The sequence below is a fragment of the Neofelis nebulosa genome, chromosome 13 (assembly GCF_028018385.1).
Source record: "Neofelis nebulosa isolate mNeoNeb1 chromosome 13, mNeoNeb1.pri, whole genome shotgun sequence".
NCBI classification, from domain to species: domain Eukaryota; kingdom Metazoa; phylum Chordata; class Mammalia; order Carnivora; family Felidae; genus Neofelis; species Neofelis nebulosa.
This window is the reverse complement of record NC_080794.1, coordinates 59544978-59563978: the sequence shown is the minus strand read 5'-3', so window position 1 is coordinate 59563978 and position 19001 is coordinate 59544978. Positions and strand designations below refer to the sequence as shown.

Below are 19001 nucleotides of genomic sequence, written 5' to 3'. Positions count from 1 at the left end.
AGAGATGAGTTAATTTGCTCAAGACCTCAGTAGTCTGGCAGGATTTCGTTTTATTCAGATCTGATTCCATTGGCAACAAATACCCACTTCTGTAGTCTGTAAATACTATATTCTGCTGGCTCTTGGGAGAACGCAGGGAAAAAGAGAATAATTTGTCTTTCTGACCCTTATTCCTAGTTAAGCACTTACTTAAAATGTGAACCCAGCTGCCATCCACGCACAGCATTCTGATACGGTATGGCATCTTGAAGAATGGGAACAGGGGACACTTAGAACTCCTCGGGGTCTAGAGCCCTTATTTATCAGATTAGGAGACTGAGGCCCCACAAAGAGAAGGGATATGCCAGGATCTGGGCAGGATGGGGATGAGAAGTAGAAGAATCTGGAGGCTTGGAGACTTGAGGCTCTTTTAAGGCCTCCCTGTGGAAAAGTTTGTTTTTAGACAACAATGGAAACCTTTGTCTAGAGAATTGGTCTGGGCAGGGGTTGGATCTGAAAGGTCCTCTGTGTGTGCGTGTGTGTGTGTGTGTGTGTGTGTGTGTGTGTGTGTGTTTTCTTTCCTCCACTTTAACCTCAGATGCCTTTGAACCAACATGAAGGATTCTTTAAGACCAAAGGTTAAGACCAAAGGCATTTAACAGGTGGAAAGGACATAGGAAGAAGGGGGAAGATCAGAAGCCACAGAAATAGAAGACTAAACTCTAGACTTGGCTAAAAGGAATTTCCCAGGCCCATAAATAACCACTAACATTTATTGAATGTTAAATTCATTTATTGTGCCAGGCAATCTTTACATGTCATTTTATAGAACTGCCAGGGCCTCCCCATGAGGTAGGTGCTATTTTATTGCTCCCATTTTAAAGATGAAGGAACCGAGGTTCAATGAAGCTAAGTGACCTACCTAAAGTCACAGAGTTAATAAGACATAGTGCCCAGACTCCAACCCAGGTCCACCCAATCCAAAGCTCCGCCTTCAATGCCCAAGCTATTTTGTAGGACTAGGAGCTCCAGGTACCTGAGTATTTGGAGGTGTATGGAATAGCACATTTAGGAGTCATCCCTTGGCAATGGTGCTCAGCAGAGGGCATTTTTACCCCCACGGGACATTTGGCAATGTCTGGAGGAGACATTTTTGGTTATCACAACGTATAGGGGGTGCTACTGGCCTCTAGTGGGTGGAGGCCAGCATGTTCCTAAACTACTTACGATGCACAGGACAGCCCACATCAAAGAAGTATCCTGTGCCAAATGTCAATGTGCTGAGCTTGAGGAACCTTGCCCTTTGGGGACCTGGTTATGTTTTTACCCCAGAGCATAGGGCTGGTGGAAGGCCATTTGGAAAGCCCATCTGAAGAACTCGAGTGGTTCCCTTACCTTCAGGGACTTACTTTGTACCTTAGTGGATATTTGCAGTTTGGACCCCCCACTGACTGAACCCTGAGAGGCTGCCATGGTGGTTGTGATGAGTGGAGGCCAGGAAGAAAAATTCCAGTGAGGCGTGACAGGCCGGGGTGGCTCAGGGCTGCAGATGAGCTGCAGCAGGTGAGAGGGGGCCGGGGTCCAGTCTGGGCTGCCGAGAATTGATTCGGTTGTTTCTCTGTGTGTAACTGAAATAACTCAGGTCCGGTGAATTGTGTAATTCAAAATGCCTTTATTAAATTATGACTGTGACTACTCCCCATCGGAAAGGTCTGAGGACAGGGTATACATGTTGCAGATGCAACTTGGGCACTACTCTGCTGCTTGCCGGCCTCCTCTGTTACTGGTTACTCTTTAACTCTGGTCTGCCCCATGCCACGTAGGGCAGAACAGCAAACAAATTTGGGGAAGCCCCAGGACCCTTGGCCTTTATGTGAGCTTCTCTGCGCAGCTCAGCTGAGCGTTGCGGGTGCCCGAGAGGTCTGACAGAGCAGCCCCCTCCCCTGGGAGGGCACCATTCGGGCAGTCCTGAGGAAAGTCTGCCTCTTCACCCCCATCTGCTCTCACTTCGGGCCCCTCTTCCAGGTTGGACACAGAGAATGTGTGTCTGTGCCCTGGTCCCGGATGGTGTACGTCACCAGGTAAGATTTTCACCTCCCTTTGGAACCCTGGTTTCCAGCTAGTCCTCCCTGGCTGAGCTTCCTACTGCAGTGCCTTTCCCCTGCTGGCCTCGCTGACAGGAATGACCCCCTACTTCCATTCCATCCCCTGGCCCCACCCTCCAGCTAGCAGGGTCACCTCCCTCCTCCAGATGCCCTCAGCCCCAGTGAGTGCTTCTGTCATTTTTCCAGTCATTCAATTCTAGGCTTCCTGCATCATCTTTCCAGTGGTTTAGTCACTAACTAGCTGTGTGACCTTGGATGAGTCACTTAACCTTTGGAGAAGCAGCGTAGGATTGAACCAGGTGACTTCACTTCCCCTCCAGCATCAGTGTCGAATGAGAGTCATAGCCGTAGGACCTGGGGTGTTTCTTTAAGGTCGTTGGCAAACCAGGTTTCCCTTTGATCCCATACAGATTCATGGAGGACTCAGAATTGGTTGTTAGGAAACTGTCTTCAAACCAACTAAGTAAGCTTCTTTAATATTAATTCTTTACTCAGCAAGGGTGTACGGTAGGTTCAGTAGGGCTGTAAGATGGGGCCTCTTGGGCTTTGTCCTCAAGGAGCTCACAGCCTTGTGGGGGGCGGGTATGACTCTGCCATAACAGTAAACTTTGCAGCAAATCACCCGGTATCCGTCCTTAGTACCAATGATCACAATTCTCCACACCCTCACATCCCCCTTGCCCAGGGGGTCTGTTTTTTTCAGTAAGAGGTCTATTTTTTTCAGTCTTGTTCACTATGTACCTCACAGAGTGAGCAGTCAGATTTATGTTGAATAAATGCAGGAAAGAATGGTACCAATTGACTTAGGTTTTGAAGGAAGGATAGGAGTTAGATCTACATAGATGGGGAAGGGGGACATTATGGACTGGTAGGGGATATGGGTGGGGTGGAGGCAGGAGGGAGAGATGTGTGAACAAATGCATGGATGTAGTAAGGCCCAAGGCATGCTGGGTAACTGCAAGTCCATTATGATTGGACCCTGTGATATGGTCCAGATCAAAAAGACTGGAGGAAAGGTAAGTTGGGGCCAGATGTGGAGAGTCCTGAATTCAAGCTATGTTAAAGGAATTGGATTTATCCCACAGTAAGATGGCCTCACATTCCAGTTCCCCAGGGTGGCTTTGCCTGTTGTCCCCACGTGATTGTTAATAGTGCTCCCTTCGCTCTCACGTGTCCCTGTTTGGATGATAAATTGTATGCCCTTGCAATCCTAAAGGCTACACAGAGCCCCTGAAGGGTTCATGATGGGACGTGGTCAGGCTGGTATCGGGAAGGTCAGTGTCTGGTGGTGCCTGGAGGCAGGAGGCAAGATGTTCTCTAGTCCAGGTAGGGAGAAGGCCTGGGTCTGAGAAGTCGTTGTGACGTCTCAGATGTCTGAAAGGAGGAGATGGTTATAAAAGAGATTGAAGGTCAAAATGATACCACGCATGGTCTCTAAATGGCTCCAAAATGGCTCTTCCAACGGAAGATGCATTCTGAAGTTCAGACATACTGGATAAGCTGTTTTCTAATTTGAAGTTATGGCTGATAAGAAAAACATCTACATTGTGCCTGTTTCCTGAGCAATTAAAAGTCAGAGAAGCTTCTCCCCAGCCTCCAAACGTTCTGGTGAAACACACTGGTATTCACTTTCCTAAACCCCAGCATTGTTCCTTGGAATTTAAAATAGGTTATGAATGTGCTTGATGTCAGGAAAGATAAATCTGTGAGGAGGACTGTAGTCAATACATTTCCTTTTTAAGTAGAAACAATATAAAGAGCTTCATTCAGTCCTGAATCAATCTCACTTTGTTGCCATGATTGTGTAAAACCTGAACTGCTTTATGTCCGTCTCACACTGTTTATATTCCCCTGATGTTCCCCATCTCAGCTGGCCCTGCACGGAGTCAAAGCCTTTTTAGGCCATGTACGGCTCACTTCTCTCAGGGCTGTTTTATTGCATGCTGCAGAAGGGCTGTGCTCCGAGCAGTGAGTTCATTTTGTATCTAGCGGTGCTCTTCAGGGTGGCTATCCCACATGAGCTTCCTATGTCGCAGAGTTGGAAGGCCAAATTCCTTAGCTTTTTAAATTCCCATGAAAAAGATGATTACATTTTAGGATAGTTGATACATACACATGGTTCAGAAATCAAAACACTATAAAAATGTATGCATTGAAAACTTTCATTCTTACCCCAGTGATGTCCACATCACCCCCTCCTCCAGCCTGGCCCCTATAGGCAGACTGAACATAATGTTCCAGTTTTTCCATGACAGTCTTCGTTTGTGTTCTCCATCCCAGTGAATGATCAGTAACACCCTCCTTCACCCCCAAAAATGTCCCAGTGTCGGTGCTAAATGATATGATCCTTTATACACAGGTAATCCTTTTTATTAGTTTCTTAGATATCCTTCCAGTATTTCTATATACAGATAACACATGTAGGGGGGATGACATACATTGCCCTTGTCACCGAATATATCTTGGAAAACTACATATCTACCCCAAGTAGAATTGGGGTGTCCTCATTCTGCCAAAGTGCCTTTGTGTTTGTAGAGACTGGTTGGCAGTTAACTTTCCCTTAGTTTATCAGCTTAATTACTATTTAGGAGTTGCTTCTGTTTACCTAGGGAGAAACAAAAGACTGTGGGAAACGAACCCAGCTTCCTTCCCTTCGGAAAGCCCATTTGGGAATAAACTCATCCAGGTAGCTTTAAGGCACTAGCTTTCTGCCTAAGATGGTACTGGGCACTTTGGATGAAGTGGGTCCTGTATTCATCTCCAGTTGTCTAGATGCTTCACGATCCAGCTCAGGTGCCTCAGCCTTTCAGGGAGCCCTCCCTGATTCCCTAGCCAGAATTCTTTGGCATCCCCATCCATCCACTCATCCATCCATTTACCCATGTCAGCAACCAGCATTCACTGCACGTGTCCTTGTCCCAGGACCTGTGCTAGAGATGAACAGATGATGGGCCCCTTACTGGAGAAGACAGAGAGACAGGTGCATGAGTGGGAAGTTACAATGCAGTGCTCAGGCTGTGGGAGAGCACAGAGTGATGGGTGCCTAAGTGTAGTTGAACTTGGGGTAGAGCTAGGGAGGCTTTCTGAAGACACTTTCTCTGGTGGGACTTTCTTTTTAGTTCTGTGAATATTTGCCTTATCTTCACTGTTACATCGAGGTCCTTTCTATTATCCTCAGCTCTGGCCCCTTCCCTTGTCACCGCATACCTGGTGCATACCTCCATTAAATAGTCATTCAAATATTTTTTGAGTGAAAAAGTCCAAATTAATTAAGTAGACCCAGCTCAAGAATCTTAACATCAAAAAGAGCAGGTGAGATGTTCTTTGCTGCCTTTGGTCTTCATGGCTTATCTCGGCAGCTGGTATCCTGCAGAGGCCCCTCTAGATTAGTGCTTGCCCCTCCCTTCATTCTCCTCTTCTGCAGGCCAAAGTGCTCCCCCTTCATCTGTTACTATCACCACAATAAGGAACCCCTTGACTCTGACTAATGCTGACAAGAAGTAGCTGGGTGAATGGGAGCCCCAGGTCCCATCCCCCTGGGTCTTGGCTTCCCCCTTGGAGTGAGGTGGGTAGCATATGACCCCGAAGGACACTGTGCCTCTGACATTTCAAGAACAATGATTTCAGGAGTCAGCTGTGGCTCAGCCAGCTCCTTCTTTTATCTGCTTCTAATAAGTGCAGCTTCCCTTGCAGTTTCCTGGTGCCACAGGGGGTGATCAGTCCAGGATAAGAAATAGCCAGGCCAGGAAAATGACCTTTTAATAAAGTTGAAAGGGCCGCTGGGAGAGCCGGGATGGCCAGACGTGTGGCCGCCAGCCACTGTGCTGTGGTCTGCACTGAAAGAGGTCCCAGGTAATGACTCCAGCTGCAGCTGCTGAGGAAGGAACAGAGTCAGGCCATCATGGAAGAGGGTTTCGGCCGAACGTTAGATGTTTTCCTAAAACTGTGCAGAGCAGCATTTTGTGGGAAGAGGTGAGATTTGTTTGACAACTCACACTCCCTTCTCTGTTGCCCTCATCTGTTCTTTCTACAGTAGCTTTACACAGGAAATAGGAAGCTGGGATGGTGGTTCTCAGGTAAGTCCACTTGGGACTGACACGTAGAGTTGACTGTGTGCCTGGCACTGCACCCAGCATCTTTACATTAAGAACCACTAAAGCAGTGGTTCTTAAACTTTGGGGAGCATTAGAATTCACCTGGGACACTTGCTAAAAATACATAGTACTCCATGGTGGGGCCCAAGGATTTGAATTTTTTAATTTATTTTATTTGAGAGAGCAAGAGTGCGGGAAGGGGCAGAGGGAGAAGGGAGAGAGGGAGAGGGAGAGAGAGAGAGAGAGAGAGAGAGAGAGAGAGAGAGAGAGAGAGAGAGAGAGAGAACCTTAAGCAGGCTCCACACTCAGCACAGAGCCCGATGCAGGGCCTGACACCATGACCCTGGGATCATGACCTGAACTGAAGTCAAGTCAGACGCTCAACTGACTGAGCCACCCAGGTGTCCCCCAAGGATTTGAATTTTTAACATATTCTCTAGGTTATGCAAGTTATATCCAGATGATGTCAGCTGCAAATAACAAACTCCAGCCCAGATTGGCTAACTGGCAAAACTTGTTTCTCAAACAGGAGGGATGCATTGTAAAACTGCAAGGCCCATCAGTCCTGTGGGCCACAATGTGGGCCATGCCCCCTGGAGTTGGCAGTGGGATGATTCTGAATCTCAAGATAGGGTGGGTTTTGGGGTAGTCGCTTCAGTAGCTCAGTGACGTCAGCAAGGCCCCCGGTTTCTTCCCATCTCTGCTATCTTTGGTGGTTGGCTTCCCCTGCAGAGAATAAGAGGGCTGCAGCGTTTCCAAACGTTTTAGCGAGACAAGCACAGCCAGAGGAAGAAGAGAGACTGGATGGACTTCAGGCTCTCTCAGCAGCCAGGAAGCTTCCTGAGGCCCCCCCAACACTCTCCCGAGATGCCTCCTCGGCTGGAGCTTGGCTGCACGTCCGTCCCTGAATCAATCACTGTTGACTGGAAGGCGGCCACACTTCTGGAGGGATCTGGAGGAGAGGCACGTATCCAAACAAAATGGAGGCTCTGTTAGGAAGGAAGGAGCAGGGACTAGGGGTTGGGAAGGCAACTGCCAGGGCCCAGGGTGCAGGTGGCCCGAGCAGTACGCCTCATGTCATCCTGAGCAGTCGGGCTGTTGGCAAGGTTATCTCTGTCCTGCAGATGAGGAAATGAGACTCCCTGAACTTCAGTGACTTGTAGATAACAGGCCTGTGGATGGTGTGTAGGGGGCGGGAGTGGGGGAACTGGGGTGTTTGTGAGGCCTTTTTAGCCCTAGGACAGTAATCATACTTTTGTTTTTAACCTTTCTGAGGTGTCAGAGCAGATGCCTTCGTTTCTGATTTCTCCTTTATGACTCCAGTTATTCGTGGCGGAAGGCCTTCCTCTGTTTTTCCTATGGGCAGAATTCTCAAGGTGTGAGAAAAAATACGCAACTTTGGTTGTACCTGAAAGCAGTTGAGATGATGATATCAGCTCCGATTTGGGGGAAAGGGGGTGGCCACATCAGCCCCTGTGCTAGGTATAGTGCATGCATTATCTTAAATCCTGGCAACAACCTACTAAGTTAGGTTTTATTCTCCGTATTTTAAAGATGGGGAAACTGAGTCTCAGGAAGGTGAAGCTGAGGGTGGTGGGTGGCACAGCTTGTGGGTGGTGGAGCCAAGCCTGCCGGCTCAAATTCGGTGCCGCTTCCCTACTCCACACTGGGGCTTATCAGCGGCTGCCAGCCTTGTTTATGCCCCTGAAGGAAGGTTCTCAGGGAACGGGCTTTTAGTGTCAAGAGTTCCAAAGGAGCTGAATGTTTCCTATGGGAATAATTCTCAGGGCACCAGGAAAAATATCCTGAGCATAATAAACACAAGAAAGAAACAGGAAATCTGGTTTGTTATATAGCAGCTAAAATACAACTAGGAAAACCCTTTAAAAAACCTAGAAGGTTTGCTGGATTTGAAAAGGAAAGGTCCCGATGGAAAGGGGAGGGAAACCCCTGTGAGTTCGGGAGATAAATGTGGACAGCGTGGCAGCAATAATGGGTGCTGGGTGGAGAGTGAACCCCTTGCTTTTTCCCCGGTTCTGCTTATGACTCTGATCTCTGGCAAGTCACTTAGCTTTTCAGAGCAGTGTCCGCACGTGTAACGGGTGGTCCTGGCTGGCAGCTCGGTGGGCAGAGGTCGCAGAGGCGTAAAGGGTGGAGCAAGCCTTGCCAACTGTGCAGCGCTTTGCAAAGGTGAGGGAGTGTCTGGTCTGAACTACAGAGTTGACCCCCCGGAGTTTTAAACCGAGTGCCCCTCTACCTGGTTGTGAGCTGTTCGTTGCCTATCGGGGGCATGTCAGAACTGGTGGAGGGCAGCTCCTTCGCCTCCACTGGATGTCTGGCTTCGGCCTCATCACAAGGAGAAATCAGCTTTGCCTGCAAACGTCCAGCTCTGGACGTTTGGAGTCCATCCCTTGGCACATTGCCTGACCTGTGCCTCGGGGACTATTGCCTACAGATGCCCAGGGGGAGATAACAGTAGTACAAAGTGGGCAGAGATAAGTGCCCCATGCACAGCATGGAAGGTACAGACCATGGCTACTGTGGGAGGATCCTGGGGCTCAGGAAGCTCTGGGTAATCTGGCCATGTATGTTGAGGATGGATCACAGGTGTGTGTGTGTGTGTGTGTGTGTGTGTGTGTGTGTGTGTGTGTGTGAGAGAGAGAGAGAGAGAGAGAGAGGTGAGCCCCTTTGTGAGTGCCACCAACATACCTCTCTGATGATGGTGGCGCTGGAGACACAGTGACCTGACTTTTCAAATATGAACAGAGGGAATAATAGGGAATTCCCCCCTCCCAGTGAAGCGTATCTGCAACTTTGTAGGGGTTTGAGTCTGCACTAAGATATTTAAGATTAGTTTCTTGCTCCTAGCTTTCCTACCGTACCCATTTATATTGAGCAACCTCTGCATAGCAAGCTGAGCTCAGTGCTGTGGTCTCAAAGACCAAAATCATTGTCCTTGGGTAGGAGTCTCCTAGATAAACAGGATCATTACAAAACTGTGTGATAAGTGTTAACAGGTATGTGCAGGGTCCTCGGGGAGAAGTAGGAGGGAACACCTGGTTGGGTCAGGTGGGGGGAGGGACACTTGTTTCTCAGAGGAGGTGACACCTGAGCTGGGGCTAGAAGGCTGGGAGGAAGTGTGCCAGGTGGACCAGCCTCTTGGAAGGGATTCTAGACAGAGGGCGGTAATAGCTTTCATCTGACAATAAAAACTGTTCCTGAAAGCCTGCTGTGTGGCAGTGGTGAGGCAGAGATGGATGGGACTGTGTCCCAGCCCTGCAGGTGCTCACAGTCAGAGGTGAATAGGAAATGACAGTGAAGGTGACAGTGTGATTGGAATATGGACAGTCTGTGGAAACACAGGGCCCTGCTGAAGTCAGTTGTGATAATTTGCTTATCAGTGTTCCTCTGAGGGGGCCCCTTTGCGGGTCTTTCGTTGGTGAGAGGCTCTGTTGAAGAAGCTGGCTTGCTGTCTGCTGCCCTTGGGGTGGGCTGTGCCCTTCAACAGTTTGGATTGTTCTGTGAGACACCTATTCGTACTTACAGATTTCTTCCTTGTGGAGGCTGCGCTGGGCTTAGCAAGTTGGGCTTGGGCAAAACCACTAGTCTGGGCCTTTTTTTTCCTTCCCACTTACGGAAGAAAGGCTGTTTGGATCAGGTCATTGTTTCTCAAATAGCAGTCTAGGGAGCAGCTCCTTTCGAATGGCAGGCGTGCTTGTGGACATGCAGAGTCCTCGTGGGGTGGCATCTTGTCCTCATTTGTAGGGCCAGACGCTGGGGAGTGGGGCGTGGGATTTTGCCTTTAACAGGCAGTTCGGGTGATTCCTACACATCTTAGAGTTTGGAGACACCTGGGCCACAGGATGGCAACTTCTAATCCTGTCAGCCCTAATCTCCTCAGCCACATCTACGTCCACAGGAAGTGGGAAGATAAAGAGTTAGCTTTCTTAATGTTTTATCCCTGCAGGACGCCTTCAGCAAACTGCTCATAGTTTAGGTGTCCTGGCTGGACCCGATCCGCAGTCTGGTTTTGATATTCCTTAAGGAAGAAAAGCCTTGTTAACACGCACCTGAATGTGACTGTCAGAATCTGTTTATGGATCATTATGAGAAACACCTGTCTTAGCTTTTCATCTTGGCTCTAGATGTTTGACGGGCTTCCCTGTTCTGGGTCCCTCCCCTTCGGTCTCCTGCATCCTGACAAGGTCATCTGCGTCGTCGAACAGGGAGCCAAAGGTTTCCTCTTCTGTTTGACAAAAAGTGTCTCTGCTTTGGTTCCCCTTCCATCATCTTTGTGAGGTGATTAAGGGAGGCTCACCATAATTTTTTGTTTGTTTTTTTTTTTTGAAAGCACAAGCAGGGAAAGGGTAGAGAGAGGGGGACAGAAGATCCAAAGCAGGTTCTGTGCTGACAGCAGTGAGCTTGATGCGGGGCTTGAACTCACGAGCCGTGAGATCATGACCTGAACTGAAGTCAGACGCTTAACTGACTGAGGCACCTAGGTGCCCCGAGGCTCACCATATTTTAATATCTGCCTCCTGTGTTCCCATTTTTTGATATTGTGTCTGAAAACACAGTTTTTAAAAATTTTTTTAATGTTTATTTATTTTTCAGACAGAGAGAGACAGAGCGTGAACGGGGGAGGGTCAGAGAGAGAGGGAGACACAGAATCCGAAGCAGGCTCCAGGCTCTGAGCTGTCAGCACAGAGCCCGACGCGGGGCTCGAACTCACAGACTGTGAGATCATGACCTGAGCCAAAGTCGGACGCGCAACCGACTGAGCCACCCAGGCGCCCCTGAAAACACAGTTTTTAATGTTCAAAGTAAATGAGGGCTGTATATAGCTGCGTGGAAATTTTCCCTAGCTTCCTATCTCCCCCAGCCCCCCAAATCTAATAGCCCGTAAGACACCACAGTGCTGGTGACTTTGAGAAGCCATTACCCAAGACCACTCTCAGTCTGACACCCTCATCGTATTCAGGTGTGAATGAAACAGTCTTTGGCGAGAGTTGGACCAGGCATAGCACTGTAGGCTGGCCCATCATAGAGATGAAACCTTGGCACCTGGTATCCCAGACCTCAAAAATTAAGAACTTTCCTCTGGATCAAATAATTTTGTTCTATTATTCTGTGTTGTGGTTTTCCTTGTCAAAATCAATCTGTAAACAAATTTCTATGCTAGTAAATTCTGATGAACCTTTCAACATTACCCAGGTGGGAGAAATGCAAAGCTGGCTTTAAACGATAAAAGCGGCAGGTGTGGGTATGCGCCCAAGCAGGCAGGGCCTGCGTGACCCATCTGCCTTGCCTGAGGGCCTTGCACAATTCTCTGCCCACAGTGTGCCCAATATGTGGCTGCTGGAAGGATGGATTTTTATTTTTATTAGTATTTTTTAAATAATTTATTGTCACGTTAGCTAACATATGGGACATACAGTGTAGTCTTGGCTTCGGGAGTAGATTCCTGTGATTCATCACTTACATACCATACCCAGTGCTCATCCCAACTAGTGCCCTCCTCAGTGCCCATCTCCCATTTTCCCCATCCCATCAACCTTCAGTTCTCTGTATTTAAAGTCTTATGGTTTGTCTCCCTCTCTGTAACTTATTTTGGAAGGATGGTTTTTAAAAGAACAATGATAGGCTGGTGATTAAACTGGTGAAGGCATGGTATTCAAAGGGTTGACAGTATGGTTTGGAACATGCCCTTGTTTTTCCTTAAGTTTAATTTTCCTGGACCTATCATTAGATGCAGGATTAGTTGCACTGCGGAATGGCAGCAAAGAGAAAAAGACATGTTATGCATGTTAAGTACTTTGGTACATCTGTTAGCTGTTTATTATTTGCCAGTCATTAGATAATCTCCAGAGACTGATTTTGACAAACCTCTTCCTTTTGTGTTGGGGGAAACTGAGGCACGGGCATGCAGTGATTAGTGTAAATACATAGTGAAGCTGTTGGCAGGCTAGTTGACCAATAATCAAGAAGGATTTAGAGTACCTCCTCTCTACTGGAATACACAAGAATTAAAATTCAGCTTTGCAAAAGCTGTTAGAGGTTCAGGAGGTCACCTTGGAGTATATAGTTGCTTTGTGACATTGTTGTCACTTGGCTGGTTAGCTTTCACTGGTGTGTTTCCAAGGACAGGGAGCTCACTGTTCACTGAGGCAGTTCCATTTATTTTTTTAATGCTTCTGATTATTAGAATTGTTTAATATGAGCTATCATCAACTTGTCTGATAATTTTCTCCTTTAGGACATTTCTCACTATATTTACATGACATGATTCACTCATTCAGGCATACGTGTTGAGCACTGGCTTTTAGAATCAGGAGAAATAAGATAGTAAACAAGGTAGACAAGGTTTTTGCCTCCTGGAACTTAGAGTCCCATGTTAGTACAGTGGAGGGAGCATTGAACTAGATGTCAGAAAGCAAAGACATTCACTTTAAAAAGAAGAAAGAAAGAAGCAAAGGTTTTGTACCACTTGCAACCTGTATGAACTGGGCTAAGACACTTGAGTATCACTTCATTTTACAGAGGACATTATCCCATTCGACCTTCTAAAGCAGTGAAAGTTCCTTGGGTTGATGGATCTTGAGAAGTATGAATTGTTGATTATTAGGAGCAGTAGTTCTCAAAGCACAGGTCTGGGCCAGCAGCAGCAGCATCACCTGGGAACCTGCTAGAAGTGTAAATTCTGCAGCACCACCCCAAACCTGCTGGCTCAGAAACTCAGGGGGTGGAGCCTGCAAATTGTTTTTTCACAGGGTCCAGGTGATTCTGATACCTGCCTAGTTGGAGAGTCCCTAGACTGAACTGCACCTTGGATTCACCTGCGAGCTGGGCCTTTTTTTTTTTTTTTAACGTTTATTTTTTTTTTTGAGAGAGAGACAGAGTGTGAGAAGGGGAGGGGCAGAGAGAGAGAGAGAGAGACAGAATGGGAAGCAGGCCCCAGGCTCCGAGCTGTCAGCACAGAGCCCTACACGGGGCTTACACCTACGAACTGCGAGATCATGACCTTGAGCCGAAGACCGCAACCGACTCAGCCCCAGAGCTGGGCTTTTCAACCTCTGCCTACTGCACCCTGAGGAGTTAGAGCAGGATCTGAAGGCGGGGCCTGTGCAGAAGCCGCCCAGGTGCTTCTTCTGAGCAGTCTGGGCTGGAAGAGCCAGGGGTTATGGGGTTAGGAGCACGGACGGTGGTTATTGGCTTTGGTTTGACTCCCGACTCTGCCCACTATCAGCTCTGTGACTTTTGATAAGAAGACTCGGGCCTCAGTTTCTTTATCTTCATTGTGAAGATAAACATACCCATCCTTCAGGGTTGTGGTATCAGTCGAGTGGGATGATGTCTGTGAGCCTCTGAGGCTGTGTGTGGCATGTTGGTAAGTAAAGGAGGACTGAAGTTATTGGTGGGTAGCCGTGGATCTTTGAAGCTGATGATGCTTGTCTTTTCTCCCAGCCCCTAGGAGAAAATGTAGGGGCTCTCTACATTGTAATGTAGCCCCTCTCTACATTAAGCCTCTACTTTTCCTTCTGGGACGTAATTCCCTGCCCCCTCTTTTGGGAAACTCCATTTTGTCCATAAGTCTCTTGAAAAGACAGTGTCCCATTTGACACAATTATAGATGCACCTGCTGTTTATACTTGTAATTCCAGTGCTCAGAATCTGTCTTACAGATATACCTGCAGAGGTGAGAAATGACAGTGTTTGTTTATTTCTTACGCACTGTAGTAGCAAAAGCCTGGGATCCATCTAGAATCTCCACGCAACTGAATCCTGTGCAGCCCCAGAAGGAATGAGGCTTTTCTTCAAGTACTGTCTTGGAATTCTGTAGGATGGAGTTTTTAAGTGAAAAAAGCAGAACTGTGCTACCATTTGTGCAATAAAAGGGGAGAACAAGATACGTTTATTTGCTTACATATGTGTATAGTACCTGTGGAAGGGAACATAAAAACGGGTAACCTTGTCTGCCTCTGAGGAGGAGACTGGGTGACCACAGGACCCGGTAGAAGGGGGACTTTTCACTATAAACTGTTGGGTGCCTCTTAAATTATGTGATTGTAACCCATTTAAAACAGTGTGGTATCCTGAGTGGAATCCTCTACTTGTGGCCTGAGTGCTATGGGGTACGGTGGGAGTATTCCCATTTTTTTGTGAATTGGACACTGTCCTACTTTTGATTCCATTTAGGATTGCATTACTCTTGTACTGTGGGCTCTGATGGACCTTGCAGTCAGCAACAGCACCCAGCTCCGTTTCACATGAATGGTTGGCAGGGTGGGTAGCTCAGATGGGAGGAAGTTTGGAACTGCCCCCAGCTTGCACTTGCACTTGCACTACCGGCTTTGTATTTGGCCTAGGATGCTAGGCTGTTGGGGTCATTTGGATCTGGATTCGGTCATCTGTAGCATTAGCTCTTCTTCTCCGCTTTGTGCCATCTGGGGGTTTGGTGAGTCTGCCTCCTGTGTCCATCTTTAGTCATCATTGTCAAGACAATGGACAGGGTGTGGCTGAGAATTGACTACTGCATCATGCTGTCAGTAACCTTTCTCTAGCTTATCAAGCCATTAAAGATACTGGTGGACATAGTTACTCACCAGATGTTTAATGTGTGGCTGTTGTGTGCTAGACAGTGTGTTAGTGCTGAGGGTACACAGAGTTAAGACTACCTTCTTGCCCGAGAGGAGATCATCATTTGGTACAGAGGCTGGAGGACTTTATTATTTAAAAAAATTTTTTTAATATTTATTTTTGAGAGAAGGAGAGAGCATGCATGCACGTGAGCAGGGGAGGGGCAGAGAGACAGGGAGACACAGAAGCCAAAGCAGGCTCCAGGCCCTAAGCTGTCAGCGTAGAGCCTGATTCGAGGCCTGAACTCTGGAGCCACGAGATCATGACCTGAGCTGAAGTCAGACGCTCAACCGACTGAGTCACCCAGGGGCCCCTGGAGGACTTTATTTTTTTTTTTTTTAATTTTTTTTTCAACGTTTTTTATTTATTTTTGGGACAGAGAGAGGCAGAGCATGAACGGGGGAGGGGCAGAGAGAGAGGGAGACACAGAATCGGAAACAGGCTCCAGGCTCCGAGCCATCAGCCCAGAGCCTGACGCGGGGCTCGAACTCACGGACCGCGAGATCGTGACCTGGCTGAAGTCGGACGCTTAACCGACTGCGCCACCCAGGCGCCCCTGGAGGACTTTATTTCTAAAGGGCCAGATAGTAAATATTTTTGGCTTTGTGGACCATACAGTCGGTTGTAAACACTTAATTGCCCTTGTAGCACCGAAATAGCTATAGACAACATGTGAGCAAATAGCATGATTATTCCAATAAAATGTTACAGAAGCTGGTGACTGGCTAGATTTGACCTGTGGGCTATAGTGTACTGACCCCTGGTCTAGTAGGAAGACAGACTAATAGCTCAGTCAAGTTTAATAAGTGCTATGAGAGGGGCATGGGTATGTACCAAGTACAGTATGGCCCAAAGCAGGAGGGAGTGATGTATGTTTTTGGGGGGTAGTTCAATGGGCTCCATAGTCCTACGCTAATACAAGCTGCTTGACTCTGTTTCCCTAACTTAAGTGAATCATGGGAGATTAAGATGCTTTGCTGAAATCATGATATATTTTAGCTCACATTTCACCTGGTCTGCCAATTTGGTCATCACAACAAAAGAACACTGGTTGCTTTTTGGCATGACTTGGTCATCATGTACCCACGTTCACATTGTTTTCTAAATGTCCTCAAGCCATTCATTGTGTAATTTCACCAGGAATCCTCATTGGTTTGTGGTTATCAGGGCTTATTTACTTGTAGATGGCAGGTTTGCCCATATTCCTACTGTAAATGGGGACACTTGCCCATGTCTCCTGCCATCAGACCCTTTCCTCCTTTGTGTGATTTTGCAGTTGGTCAATTGCAGTTCTAAGAAACTTTTATAGTCCGTGAAATATGCATGAAAGAAATGATATATTATGTAAAGAAAATTTGGAACCATATAAAAAAAATGGAAGGGGTGCTAAAATAAATCAGTCATGGCACACCACTCCAACTTGGCCCCTGGTAATATTTTGGTTCATTTCTGCCAACTATGTGAAAAATAATCGAAGCTTACAATCAGACTGCTTTGGAAGGCTATGGTTTATAGTGGGAGCCTGATGTATCAGCTAATGACTAAAATTTTGGGGGCGCCTCGGTGGTTCAGTTAAGCGTCCGACTTTGGCTCAGGTCATGATCTTGTGGTTTGTGGGTTCGAGCCCCATGTCAGGCTCTGTGCTGACAGCTTAGATCCTGGAGCCTGCTTGGGATTCTGGGTCTCCCTCTTTCTCTGCCCCTCCCCTGCTAGCGCTTTGTTCCTCTCTCTCCCAAAAAATAGACATTAAAAAGAGTTTTTTTTAAATTTTAGAGGAGCATGATTCAAGTGTGTTAAGAGGGTAGTGGAAGCACAGAGGAGAAAAAGGTCTGTTTCACCTGGGTAGGGAGATGGCTAGGAAAAGCTCCACTGGACAGGTGACTCTTGATAATCAAGGTGAAGCAGTAGTTGGAGGAACAGGAAACTGAATTGTATAGAAGCTATAGTCACAATCACATGCTGAATGTATATAGGGGGGGAGGGGGAAACAACTGCAAGAAAATGTCCCAGAATAATAATACTGTGTTAGGAATGTTGGTGAATGTGGTTTTATTTTCTCTGGTTTTCCAAATGGCAGTATATTGCCTCTGTTAGTTTGTTTTGTTTTGTTTTGTTTTTTGTTTTTTTAACACCACACACATGCGCCCCAGTCCAGGGTTGCAGAGCTTGGCTGCAGGCCTGCTGTGGGGTCAGGAGCTCGAGCCAGGCTGGCAGTGTTCATGCAGCCTGGTCATTTTCATCTGCAGTACCTGAGGATGAAGTCGAGAAACTGATAATCCTGCAATAGCCCAGATCCCTTGGAGTATTTGAGATTTGAAGGTTCTAGTCAACTCTTGGATGTATCTTGAGTAAAACAATACAGACGGCTTCTTTGCAACCCAGACTGATTGGGTCAGACCTTGCTTCTCTGTGCTGAAGTCGTTTACATACCAAAGGGTTATTTTCCAAATGTTCAAGTGCAAAAGCTGGAGATAATGGTTTGGGAATAAGTCACATTACTGGGGACATAAAATGTTTACATGTGGATTCCCCCCCTCCTTAAAAATTATGAAAAATAAACAGGCATTTACTGCCACGATGCCCCATGGTATTTCTGGCACTAGATTTCCCATCTTTAGCATTCATTTCCACCAGTCATGTCCATACACAGAAAACTGGGCACCCAGAACTGGGGAGGGACTTGCTGCATTAGCTGCAGACATTGAGTCCTGTCTCATCCCTCTCCACTGGGGAGAGAGAGAGTTGTTGGGCGGCCCTGGGTCCAGATTTGGCTTTGCCTCTTCCTTGCTATGTGACTGCAGGCAGGGTGTTTGAGCTCAGCTTTTTCTCTCCATTAAATTGGGATGATAAAATTGACCTCACAGCTGTTGTAAGGACTGAACCAAGTAGTGTGTGTAAGCACTGGCCTAGTGCCGAACCTATGAGTAGGTGCTCAATACATCATGGCTGCTGTTATTCATTATTACTATTTGATTGTTAGCACCAGCGTTGTAAATTGGCTGATGTGTGTACTAGAGGCGGTGTACAGAAAGCACTCTGGCCCTACCTTTATCAGTACTTTGCACCAGTGATTCCAAATATTGACATGAAGTTGGCTGGGTGTAGGGTACTGATGGGAGTCACGGTCCACGTACGTAAAATAACATTTGGCCGAATTTCACTTGGAGAGATCATGTTACACAAGACTTCCTACAGGCTCTCTGAAGGGCTGACATCAGAAAATGTCAGGTGCTATGTACAGTTCCATTATGTTCTCGATAAAGTGGGAAACACACATATGTTAAGGGTTCAGATATGTGTTGATTGACTAGAAAAACGAAAAGGGAATAATCAGCAACAGGTAAGAAGGGAGGAAAAGAGGCCCTTCTGGGTTGGGTTCTGGGACCCTGTAAAAGCTTCCCCACCCTTCTTGTCCCTCTCTAATCTGTAACCACACTAGGAGCTGGCTCTGAGCTTTCTGAGTGCCTGGAAAACTTGTCTTCTTGAAGTTGGTGATGTAACTTCTTACTTATTCCGGGACAGCCCAGTTTTTACTTTTTTACTGCTCTGAGGTCCAGCTGAACCCTAAATTCAGTCTTATTCATGACCAGAAACAAAGATAAAATTAGGGGAGAGAATTCTGCCCTCAATGAGGAGGTCCTGAGGGCAGGAGGATTGACTCAGAAGCCATTAGAGAAAGGATGATGAAAGGGTTAATCAGTCTGCACTTGTCAGCCTCTTTGGATAAAAAAAGTCATCTGTAAATTAGGGCTGATATATTCCTCAGTTACATGGAGCACTGAGCTCCCTCTGTATGCTGCGCACCTCTGCCTGCTGTTAAATATCAGCTGTTTCTGAAGGCATGATCCGACCTTCAGTCCTTTTTCTCCATGCTTACCCGGTCATGCCCATTTGGGGACTGGGAAGACCAGGAGTCAGGCAAGCGTGGGACCTTAGCTGTGAAGGCTGGCACACAATAGGTGTTTTATAAACACTCTTCTGTCTTGGCATCTGGTGCAGGACCCATTTGTGGCAGTTATGTTGAATCTAGGGCACAGATAGAACTGGAACCATCCTTTGTGTCTTTTTAACAGTAAAGGAGATGGTATTCAGCATACTCAGGTCAATATACAAAACCACTTTATTTTTTATTAAAAAAAATGTTTATTTGAGAGAGAGTGCAAGCACATGGGGGAGGGGCAGAGAG

The 19001-nt window shown here is 47.0% G+C and overlaps 1 protein-coding gene across 50 annotated transcripts in view; it reads left to right on the top strand.

The window, feature by feature from the left end:
• The window catches only part of SORBS1 (sorbin and SH3 domain containing 1), a 232296-nt gene that overhangs the window by 18378 nt on the left and 194917 nt on the right, over window positions 1–19001 (top strand). The window contains exon 1 of one of the 50 annotated variants that reach the window (XM_058697235.1): window positions 1840–2060. The exons of 46 other annotated variants lie outside the window; for them this stretch is intronic. The gene's annotated coding sequence lies outside the window, so the exon portion shown is untranslated. Of the gene's footprint in view, window positions 1–1839; window positions 2061–19001 lie in introns of those variants that run through there. 3 more of the 50 variants (XM_058697281.1, XM_058697282.1, XM_058697283.1) reach the window with 3 other exon arrangements.